Here is an 11,975-nt window from a genome sequence, read left to right as displayed (position 1 = left end):
CCGGCCTTTGCAACAACTAGGGATGCGCACAACCATTAAGCATGAGTATTAAGATTTTTAATTTTGCTGAAGATTAAAGCATAGTTCTCAAAAAATAAATTGCATGAGTACCAGGTCCAACCTGAGCCTCAAGTACAAATAGAAACCTAAATTCGCATCTGTGAAGATTTAAACTTAGGTGATGGATTTGTACGTTCACTCCCCCAACCAGTTGAATTAAGCTTATTTCCCAACCGAGTCGGCTGGCTACACGGCGGAGCTATACAGGAGTGTGTCCTTTTCCCTGGTAATTAACCTCGCCCTTTCATTCGTTCAACCTTTGGATAGGTCGTTGTCGATGGATCCATGCCGGCGACGTACGAGACAACTTCCGCAGTTCCGCGTTGAACGTTAATAGGAATTAGGAAGACTAGATGGAAGACGTCCGGCGGTCTGGGAGCATACCGCCGAAAGAGTGATCTGAATTAGCTTGTTACGTTAACCATGAAAATCATGCATTGTTCCAACAGAAAGATCACACGCGCGCGCTGAACTCTTGATCATTGATGGAAGAGATGGGCGGAGGGTCGGAGGCAAGCGCGGAACGACGGGCAAATTAGCAAGTTAAAGCTACCCCTTCAGTGTTGGACGAAGTGGACACATCAAATATATCGATCGAACTCTTTGTAGCCACGGTACATACTGCTGACAGTTGCATGTCATACGTGAACGAACGACATCAGTCATCTCCATGATGCACCCACCATAACCACCATTATTTGAGAGATACGCGGCTTGCAACTCCTAAGCAGCCACTTGGGCTGTCATTTTCCTTATCATCTTCTTGGACCGAGCTAGACATCTATCCAGGTTCGCCCCGGGGAGCTGAATCTACATTAGTAGGAGTATTACGTGCTGCCCTACTGTATCATGATGACAGTGTTAAAGGAACTCCTTGAGCTTGTTTAATCCTAGGATAGTGTCGTATCTGCAAGTTGAGCAGAAAGGCTACTTGAAGCGCCTACATTATGTCTGGCCAGTTGCTAGAACATTCATCTTCTTGGACCATGAACGGTGTCCTGGTGAACTGAACGTACGTATCCATGGTTCATCGATGTGTGTCTAGATAAAGACATGCATTTTGGCACAAGTACCAGTACGTACAACAACCAAGGAATTTAAAGGGAGCCTACCCTTTCGGGATTACATTGCTCAAATTTTTTGCCCCGACTAGGCTCCAAGCTTTCGCTTCATCTTTGATTCTAGTGATGACCATGCCTGCGGTAGAAGATCCGTGGAGGAAAACTCTAGCATTACGCTTTTGTTCAAATGAACATTCATGATGAGAGATGCCATCGCATTCCTCTCCTTCCACCCTTTGAAGCGCAAGTTTAATCCACCAATCGTATATTTTATTTATCCAAAGCTCCCGAGCCATGTTATGGATACTACACCAAGCAAGGATCACCTTCGAACTTCTAATAGAGATTCTTCACTTGTAGAGAAGACGTGCCGCTGATTCTTGCTCTTGGTTGCAAAGTGGGTAATTTTCACAGTTTGGTCATCCCTTTCGTTGAAGTTTATTTGCCGTCTAAATGCTATTTAGCATTTCCAACCAAGAAAAGAACTTGCAATTTGGGAGAGCCTAAAACTTTCAAATCGATGCATTGAGTGGAGCCTTTTTACGGTAGGGACTGAAAACTATTGACCGTTCAATCAACAAATCCAATGGTCCAATTTGATCAATATTAGTTGATTTGGAGACTAGTATTTTTTTCAACTAAGGGCAGATTTGGCAGACACAAAATATAGACCTGTCTAATAAAGAAAACTTTTCTTTCCTTTGTTTAACATTCCTTATAATATAGCTTCTTTATTTTCTTCCATACGTGTATGAGGCCTCATCGTAGAGGAAAGAAACTTATATGTTTCTGGTAGTACTTTCTTTATCTCACACAGATGGGAGTAAAGGGAAAATAATCAGAAAGATAGAACTAATTTTCTTCTTTTAGAGTAAATATTTGCACAGATCTTAACATAAGATGCCCTGAAATTGACAAAAAAAAGACATGTCAAATATGGAGGATGGTAGCCATACATTTTCCGCCCTTCACTTTGTATCCTCCCACCTACAAATAGGCTTCATCTTTGATTCATGTCAAAATTTCCTCGAGTGGTTATTTGATTTACCGCAAAAAATGTTCACACGAGCCTTCCGAAACCGTTCATTTTTTCCTTTTAGACTTCACGAAAATGTTAGGCACAATGTCCTTTGGGCAAATGCCATCAAGCCAAGGCGAGCTCCAAAATTTGGCCTTTCCATTGTCGACAGTAACCACCGTGGCCGCCTCAAAGATCTCTCGGTCATTCCCATTGCAAGGATTGTAAACCAATCCATGTATTGGTGTTATCAACCCATTCATGCCATAGTCATTTTAGTCTTAGGACGGCGGGCAGACTTATCTAGATGGAGGATACCAAGACCACCAATTTTAGTTGGAGACAAACTTTATCCAAATTTACCATGCATTTTCCGCTCTTCACTTTCTCTCCTGCCACCTACAAATAAGCTTGTAAAAGAGAAATTGAAGTGATATGACTGACTACTTGGATCTAAGGGCGTATATCTAGAATCAACCCTTGGTGGACAGCTTTGTTTACATTTTATCCAATTTTAGAGGCAAACTTTCCGCCTATTTTATCCTCAAGTTGTCCAAGGTTCGCTCTTCTTAGCCAAAGACACTCAAGATGAGGCCCAAGTAGCGCATTGGCAAGGTGGTTCTTTTTTTTTTGTTTTGAAGATGAACCATAATATATATTACGCAAGCAAGCCATCTCATTAAAAACCTTCTAGTCTCCTTCGGTACTCTGGAAGGAAAAGAGTGCGCAAGAAACTTGCTGCTTCAGAGTTACAGAATGGTTACGTCAGGTGAGACAGAGAACCTAAAACACTAGGGTCTCATCTTACATTCATTTGTGATCACCTCCGAAACAAACTCCGGATATATGATCCTCTATGTGATCCACTAGCACCACTTTTGCTTAATTGCGCTAAGATATGCGAAGCACCGTTGCTCAGCGATCCACCTTTGTAACACTAATATGTTGATAAATCTTCAAAAGCTCCTGGCCTTCAAGATAAACACACCAGCTAGGTGATCTATCACAGCAGTCTGAACTCATTATTTGCACAACTCAAGCATAGTCAGTCTCCACTGTCACGTCCATGCATTGTAGTTTAATCGCTTGCTTAAGTATTTCCCGACAAGCAAGGGCTTCAGCTTCCTCAGCTGATATGCACGCAGGGAGGAACTTCCATTCCGTTAGGATGACTCTACCATGATGGTCTCGGGAAATTATTCCCAGCCATGCCTGCTTTGTAGCTACGTCCCAACCAGCGTCCACATTCACCTGCAGGTTAGCTCACTTAGAATTGGTCAGACCCTCAGGCTTATTCACATGTAGAGGTAGAATTGGTAATTTTCTGTTGGGATTTGGAAGAGACTTGATGGACGAGAACGTCTCATAATAATTGCACAGATAAGGAAATATAGATGTTTTCCATGCTGACTGCATCATTGCGTTGGTGCCACACGGCAAAAAAAATGACCTTAGCTTGTGTCTCAGCTTTCTCGTGGTCAAGCAGCTTCAGAAACCATTCCCGACCAGTGTCCATGAAGCCGCTCTGAGGTGGTAGCACCCATTGCTTCCTCATTTCCATTCTAAGGGCACCTCCAACGGGGCGATGCAAACGGACGTTGCGTGACCGTTTGCGTCCGCGCGGACCGGAAATGTGCCTGCACCCTGCTCCAGCGGGGTGACGCATCGTGCCCGAGGCGTCCGCAGAGACGCAAACGCGGCACAAATATGCGGCACGTTTGCCTCTCCGTGGACGCTGCGCGGTCGCGCCTAGCGTCCGCTCGCTTCCCCCACGGGCCCGCCTGGCAACGACCCTGGCTCGATCGGCCTCGAATTAAAGCACAACAAGCGCGCCGATGTCAACCGCCGGAGTGGCAACCGCGCGGATCAACCCGCCAACCGCCGGAATGGAGCGCCGAACCGCCACGGAAGAGCAACCGCAGGCCTCTTCGTTATACGCGCCGCCATTAGTCCCCGCAGAATATAACCTATGCGCCTATAATTCACGTCGAACCGTCTGCCAATCTTCTTCTTCTTCTCCAACACAGGCTAGCCAGGCACCATGAGCAACTTGTCCTTGCCGTCGGACTCGGAGAGCGAGGGCAAGCCGATGGGATGGCGGCATTGGTGGGAAACGCTTGCAACGCCCAGTGACCTTGGCTCCCCGCCGAGGGAGGTCGAGGAGGACGGAGGCGCCGTTGGCAGCGACGGCCAGGAGGAGGAGGAGGAGGAGGACTCCGACGCCAAGTTCGCACGGCTGGAGGCGCTGGAGGCGGCGGCAAGGAAGGAGGCAACGGCCCGGGCGAGGGTGCGGGCGCAAGCGGAGCATCATCGTCCGTTCACAGACGACGACAACGAAGACGCCACTGACCAGTCATCCGACTGGACCTCATCAAGCTCCACAGACGCGTCGTCCGGCAGTTCCTCTTCCGAGGAGGAGGTGACAAGCAAGAAGCGCGTCAGTGAGGATGACGCGGCAGGGCCTTCTAACAAGAAGGTCAAAATTATTTTATAATTTCTTTGTTTTCAAATTTATTTCCCTACTTTGTATGTTAAATATGTTTGAACTTGCTCGATTCGAGAATTAGTTTATAATCAGTACAACTTGTTTTCGCGTTTGAACTTGCTCTTTCAAAGATTTCGTTAAGTCAACTTAGAAATTGGAGAGCTCTTCAACAAAAGGAAAAGAAGAAGCAGCAAAACAAAACAGTGGGGTGTCCAAAATACGTTGGACCGCTGGGGGTGGCCCCTGACGCAAACGAACAATTCGCGCCTCGCAGTCATTTTCGTGTCCGCCAGGCGACGCAAGCGGACGCCCGTGGACAATTTGGACGTCCGAAATGCGTCGCCCCATTGGAGATGCCCTAAAAGATCGGGCCATGATGCAGGTGATTTTTGTTGCCACGAAGGGTTGGAGAATAGGATCGATCTTTTTGCCACAAAGGGTTGAAGAATATGATCGATGTCAAGATCTTCAGAACGGATAGGAGCCCCGAACTTTTTTTTTTTTGACAATTTGCACTCAACTCGTAACATCTTCAAAGAAGGCAAGGATGGAGCGAAGGTTTGCAATGATAGGGGTCACAACAAAATCAGCCGCACCATCTATATATAGGGGGGTGCGAGCCATTGGGGCTCTCTGAGGGAGAGTTTGAAGACGCCCTTGCAAAATTGCCTTGTTAAGGAGGTGGTTGATTTCCAATCAAAACATAGCACGTCTTGGAGCGCGACACAATGGCTGGGGCCGACAGTCTGTATATTGTTCGATCGGCGCGTCTCGGAGCACGAAGCGGGGGCGTGTTTATTCGTTCGACCGACATGGACGTGTCATCCAATATTCGGTGTGCTTTTATCCTTTTAGCATCGTGATCGTGGTGGAAGAAACGCAGCTATGAACGTCTGTGGTACACTAGCGTACACACACGGGATCGGCCGAAAGCGTACAGGGCGTCTCCCATTGTTCAATGAACCCGCGTGCTGCACTAATTTTTGGACGTCCATGACGTGTGCGTTTCTTGATTGTACTGACTACACTGGCCAATGCAGTTTCAGGAAGTCAGGTGTACACTACCTGTTCTTTCTTCTATCTTCGGGTAGTTATTCGTGACTGCTATATACTACCTCGGGCCGGGTTTGGCGCCTGTCTAGCCACGCGTACACGCTAGTCTTGCCTCAACTCCTGAATTTTCTGTAAGCCTATTTGTGAGCAGATCGAGTGGTTTAAAATCCGAAAGCATCACCACATATGATGCGAAATCGTTAAAAAAAGGCCGACCTTCGCGAAGGGAAGGCAACTCGCTCCGCACGCGACAAGTGGCGCGATGTGGTGCCAGAAAATCCCTGGGGAGTGGTCTCCCTGCTCGCCACGTGTCGCAAGGGGAATCAAGGTGGGAATGGGGGAGGAGAGAGAAGACTGGTTGTGTCAGTTTTTCCCTTTTTCTTCTAGATTCGTTTTTTTAAAATGAAATATCTTGAGAACCGTAAGTCCAAATTACGAACTGTTTTCACTTTTGAGATCCCCTCGTCGAGATCTTCAAAACTAGATCTCATGTTGATAGGTTTGAAGATACTTTTTTTTCGTACTTCCTATACTACTATGGTTGTACCTGTGGTGTGTACCTAACTGTACTCGTGTTTCAACTGATAAGTACTTATGTTTTTAGTGTATTTGGTGCAATTTTTCCCTTTACTCGCTAACTGTACTCGCCCGTGTGCGGGACTGTACCTGTACTTTCGCGCGATTGTACTTGCTCGTGTGCGCCACTGTACTTCTGTACATGTACTTGCTCGTGTTCACGACTGTACCTGCTCGTATGCGTATTTGTACCTGCTCGTCTGCGTGACTGTACTTGTACTCGCCTGTGTGTTAAACTGTACTCGTGTGTTGTGCGTGATCGCACATGCTCGTGTGCACGACTGCACTCGCCGTGTGCGTGACTCGCACTCATACTCGCATGTGTGTACAACTGTACTCGTGTGTTGTGCGTGGATCAGTACTCTGCTCGTGCAGGCATCGCATCTGCTTCGCGTGCGTGACTGCACTTATACTCGCATGTGTGTTCAACTGCACTCTTGTGTTGTGCGCGATCAGTACATGCTCGTGTGCACGATCGCATTTCTCGTAGTGCGCGATCAGTATTCGTGTGATACACATAACTGTACGCGTGTGTTATGTGTAGATATACCTGTATTTTGTTTTGTACTCCTACATTTGTGTACCTGTACGTGATGTTGTTTATAAGGAAGTACTACGAGCTAATACGTACTAACACGAGTACTGGCTAGCTAGCTGCATGAAGCAAATCGTGTTTCGCTCGCTCGTTTGGTCGGTACTCGCTCGCGCGCTTGTCCGGTACTTGCTCGCGCGTGCGTATACGCGGCAAGGGCTCTGCACGTATAGCGAGACGCGGATGTACGCAGCCTTAGGGATCAGCGCTCTAAACCTGCCACGCGTCGTCACGTTGTTGTCCAGCTGTTTGGTAGCTCGCGCACGGAAACGGACCGTGCCAAAGGTCGGTCTTTTAATAGCGATACCCCATATGATGCTCTAGTAGATTTTACACAACACGCCATACTGAACACATATATTAAACAGTTTTGCTAATTCTCAGTGCTTTGCGATAGTGTTTTCGTGGGTTCCCATTTTTGTTACTGGGCTGGATTTCCGTCATCTGTTTTCGTCATTGGTATTTGTAGTTGTGGGCCGGCCCATCTGTGAAGCGCATGAGCCAAAATTGCAATTTTATCGGCTGGAGCGAGATTTCGAACCTGTGTGTGACTGAGCGTTCCCTCGTTCAGCATTTTCTCATTTGTAGGTATGCCTCGCTTCTAGCTTTAGATAGGATTTTTGGTTTGGATTTTTTATCGTTTTATTTTTCTTTCATATATGTTTCTTTTACTGGTTTTTCTTTTCATTTTTTCTTTTTATATTTTTTCTTTGACGTAATATTCTTTTAAGTTAACTTTGTAAACTTCCGGATGAAACATTTTTGTCCCTTAAATATACGAGATTTGTTTGATATGTGCAATATTCCTGTTTCTTACATAAACGAGATATGTTATTCAGATGCAATATCTTCTTCCCCAGAGTAGACGAGATGTGTTTCTCAAATAAATTATTTTTGTGCCTCTAGTAAATAATATATGTTAGACCCAGTTACAAGTGGAGACACAATTAAGAGAGAAATACTTTGAAATCCGTGCTAACTCCAAATTTCTCTTTCTCCCAGTTACCGGTGGGGTAACTGACCTTTATTGCCTAGTTGCAAGTGGTGCGGAAGTTAGAGAGAAATGCCAGAAAATCCGTGCTAACCCCAAATTTACATTTTTGTCCCAGTCGCAAGTGGGGTTGCAACTGACATTTTGTTGCCCAGTTGCAATTGGAGTTGCAATTGACACAGAAATGCCCCGGAATACTAACACCAAATTTCTATTTTTGTCCCAGTTGCAACTCGGGTCGCAATTAACCATTTGTTGCACAGTTGCAAGTAGAGTTGCAATGAAGAGAGAAATGCTCTGAAATCCGTACTAATCCTATTTTTTCCCAACTGCAAATGGAGTCGCAACTGACATTTTTTCCCCAGTTGCAACTGGAGTTCCATCTTACAAAGAAATGTTCCATAATCCGTGCAAACCCCAAACTTCTATGTCTATCCCAGTTGCAAGTGGTGTCGCAATTGACATTTGTTGCTCAGTTGCAAGTGGAGTTGCAACTGAGACAGAGATGCTATGAAATCCATGCTAACCCCTAATTTTACTTTCTCTGTGTTGCAAGTGGGGTCGTAACTGAACTTACTAGTTGCAACTTGACTTGCAACAGAGAGAGAAAATTTTCTAGAAACCGTGATAACCCTGAATTTTCCATTATCGTAGTTGCAAGTGGGGTCGCCACTGACTTATGTTGCCCAGTTGCAAGTGGAGTTACTACTGAAAGAGAAATGCTCTCGATCCGTGCTAACCCCAAATTTAACTTTGTCCCAATTGCAGGTGGGCTCACAAATGAACTGCCCTGTTGCAAGCTAGTGGAGTTGCAACAAAGATATAAAATGTTGAGTCCATGCTAACCCTGATTTTTCCTTTATCATGGTTGCAAGTGGGATCGAAACTGAATTTTGTTGCCCAGTTGCAACTAGAGTTGCAATTGAGAGAGAAATGCTATGGAATCCGTGCTATCCCCAAAATTTCAATGCTTGTCCCACTTGCAAGTGGGGTCGCAGATGATCTTTGTTGTCTAGTTGCAAGATGAGTTGCAACGAAGAGAGAAATGATCTGGAATCCATGTTTACCCCAAATTTTACTTTAACCCAGTTAGAAGTGGGTTCGCAACTGAACTTATAGTTGCAAGTGGACTTCCAACTAAGAGAGAAAATGTTTTGGAATCCATGCTAACCCCGAATTTCTCTTTATCATAGTTTCGAGTAGGGTCGCAACTAACTTTTGTTGCCTAGTTACAAGTGGAGTTGCAACTGACAGATAAATGCCCTGAAATCCATGCTAACCCCAAATTTCGCTTTGTCCCAGTTGCAAGTGGGGTCGCAACAGAACTTTTTTTTTTGAAATGAATACGGTAGGAGAAGCTCTTAAAGTGATTTTTTTTTGAAGTAATAAGAACCCAAATCTGCATCACTAGGGACTTAAACCTGGTGGTTAGGTTGTACATCCACTTTCCTAACTAAGTGAGCTAGGCTCACTTCTTGTAACTTAATATCATGTAAGTCGAGTAGCAACCAAGAGAGAAAATATTCGTGCTAACTCCGAATTTCCCTTTATAGTAGTTGCAATTAGGTCGCAACTAACTTTTGTTGTTCAGTTGCAAGTGGGTTTGTAACTAAAAGAGATGCTCTGGAATCCATACTAATCCTGAAATTGGTCGATTCGTTTCGTTTATCGGAATTACCCAAGGCCGTTTAACCACGAGCACGCTTACAGCAAGTTGTATTTACGCTCGCCCGCAGCAACTTCTAAATGTGCCGCGGCCCAGTAGCACGTCAGTATGTTTTCCTTCCGCTTCTATCATTACGTTTTTGTTCCTTTTTTCCTCATTTTTCGTTATTTCCTTTTTTTTCGTTTTAATTTTTAATTTTATCCTTCTTGTTTTCAAAAGGAGGTTTTTCTATAGCTTTGAACACATGTATGTGAACAATTTTTGGAAACCGCTATTTTTCCAATTAACTGTTAACATTTTTGAACCCATGAACAATTTCCAAAATAATTATTTTTAACAAATTTTATTAACTTGTGAACATTTTGAACCTGTAAACATCTCTGAATCCGCGAACAATTCTTCAAAACCATGTTTTTTTAAATTTCTTAGATTAAAACTCTCTCGTAACTCTCTGCATGTGCTTGTTTAAGTAGCTAGAGGTTCAGCCGATTGTAAAAAAAAAAAAGTAGATAGTATCAGCCGAGCTAGGTGTGCAAGTACTAGCAACGTGCAAACTAGGATTTTATTCGGATAATTAAATCTTGTCGTACGTATACTATCCATGCACGAATCCATCCATGGTTTCCCGTGCTTTGCTAGCTCCATTTGTAGGTACGTACCCGTTAACTGATGCGGAGATGTGCATTATGCATGACCCAGCGAGTCAAGCGCCAAGCTAAAAAAAAACAACAATAAGCCCAACAAAGCAACAACAATAAACTAGGCTTAATCTGAACCCACAAAAAACGATGACATCATTCTTCTGAGCTCTAAGGTAATTCTCAGTAAACTGAGCCTGAGAGACCCTTAAATCTGAATATAGAACAAGCACTAGTGCAAGAAAGGAAATGTAAAGCACATACATTGAGATTAGGAAGATCACCACAGCATATTTGTTTTTAAGGTTGGCCATGTCGTTTTCGAGGTCGCCGAATGCGCAAACTAGGAGCATCAACCAAAAAATTGTCTTCCAAAAATCAAGTTTCTAGCTCGATTCATTAGATGTGGCGTGCATTCGATGCGGCGTGCATGCGTGTGAACTTACTTTCTTCTTCTCAATTAGTGGGGCGAAAAGAGCTCACCATACAAACCATTATAACTCTCTCCCAACAAGTGGGACTAAACTTAACTCCCCACACCTCCAAGCCGCCTCTTTAGATGAGCCTTGAGATTTTAATAGTTGTAAGCTGTATGGACTGCATCCCATATAAATCCAATGGAAATTTCCTAGCTTATGCGGTAGACCATGTGGGTCCGACGAGCGTCCTTTTTTTCTGTTTAACATGTACTCCATTTGTTCTAAATTAATTGACTCGGGTATATCTAGCAACACATGTATTTATAGTAGAACTAGAACGTATCTAGATACATGTATATCTATACAAATTTAAGCCAATTAACTTAAAACTGATGAAGCACTGTAGCACGAAACAGAAATCTAGGAAGAATATGATGTGCAAGGCAATACTGCCTCCTTCCAAATTAAATACTGTAGACTCGCCAACATTCGCAGGTGTCTACACGCTAAAGCGCAACTAGAATCTAGATACATGTAGATTAATCAACATGTATCTAGACCTAGGGAAAGAGGAAGTGAATCTTTACGAGGCGATTCATCGTACCTATACCCTCCTGGTCCTGGATGGACGACACAGGCGCACGCATGCATGCATTTGCACCGGCTGCAGCCAACTGCATCATTCGGCCGGGAGCAGCACTGGACGCGGAGCCGAGCAGCCTCACGCGCGCGCCGGAGTATGGTAGGCTCGGCTTAACCAGCCGCGCCGGACCTACGTGGATGCGCAACGTTCGTATGATCTAATCGATACGAGTGAATTGGTTTTATGTCACTCCTCAATTCATAAGTTGTATTTATGTTATTATAAAAATTAAAATTTTGTTTATGGCACTCTTAATTCTCAATACTTTCTTCTATATCATTTTCAGCAATACAACATGAAAAAGGTTCAGCAAATAGTCGTATTTCAGTTTATACCTTCGAATTGACACCAGATCTAACTGTCAAACCAACCTATCCCACACCTATCAAGGAACATTAAAAAATAGAAAGTATGGAAAATAAAAAAAGGGAGAGGTCATCTCCTCCCAACCCGACCGTCCTCCTCAGGCCACCAGCTCGCCCCGCCGCCGGCCACCCGCCACAGGCCGCCGCAGCTCACCACCGGTGCGGCCCCCCGCCTCCATGCCTCTTACTTTTCCCGCGGGGGGGGGGGCTGCCGCCTGGCCCTACACCCTATCCCCGTTCCCGCCGCCGTGCCACCCTCTCCAGCCCCGTCGGGGAGCTCCGCCACGATGCCAAGATGGCCTCCTCGCCGGGAATCGTACCAAGGTGCGCGCACTCGCATCCGTCCTCGAAGTCTTCGTGCCGACCATCGTAAAAATAGAGACCATGTTGAGCACGCCACGCCACGAC

The sequence above is a fragment of the Lolium rigidum genome, chromosome 1, assembly GCF_022539505.1.
Source record: "Lolium rigidum isolate FL_2022 chromosome 1, APGP_CSIRO_Lrig_0.1, whole genome shotgun sequence".
Classification (NCBI taxonomy): Eukaryota; Viridiplantae; Streptophyta; class Magnoliopsida; order Poales; family Poaceae; genus Lolium; species Lolium rigidum.
The sequence above is the reverse complement of the archived record's forward strand: the minus strand, read 5'-3'. Positions refer to the sequence as shown.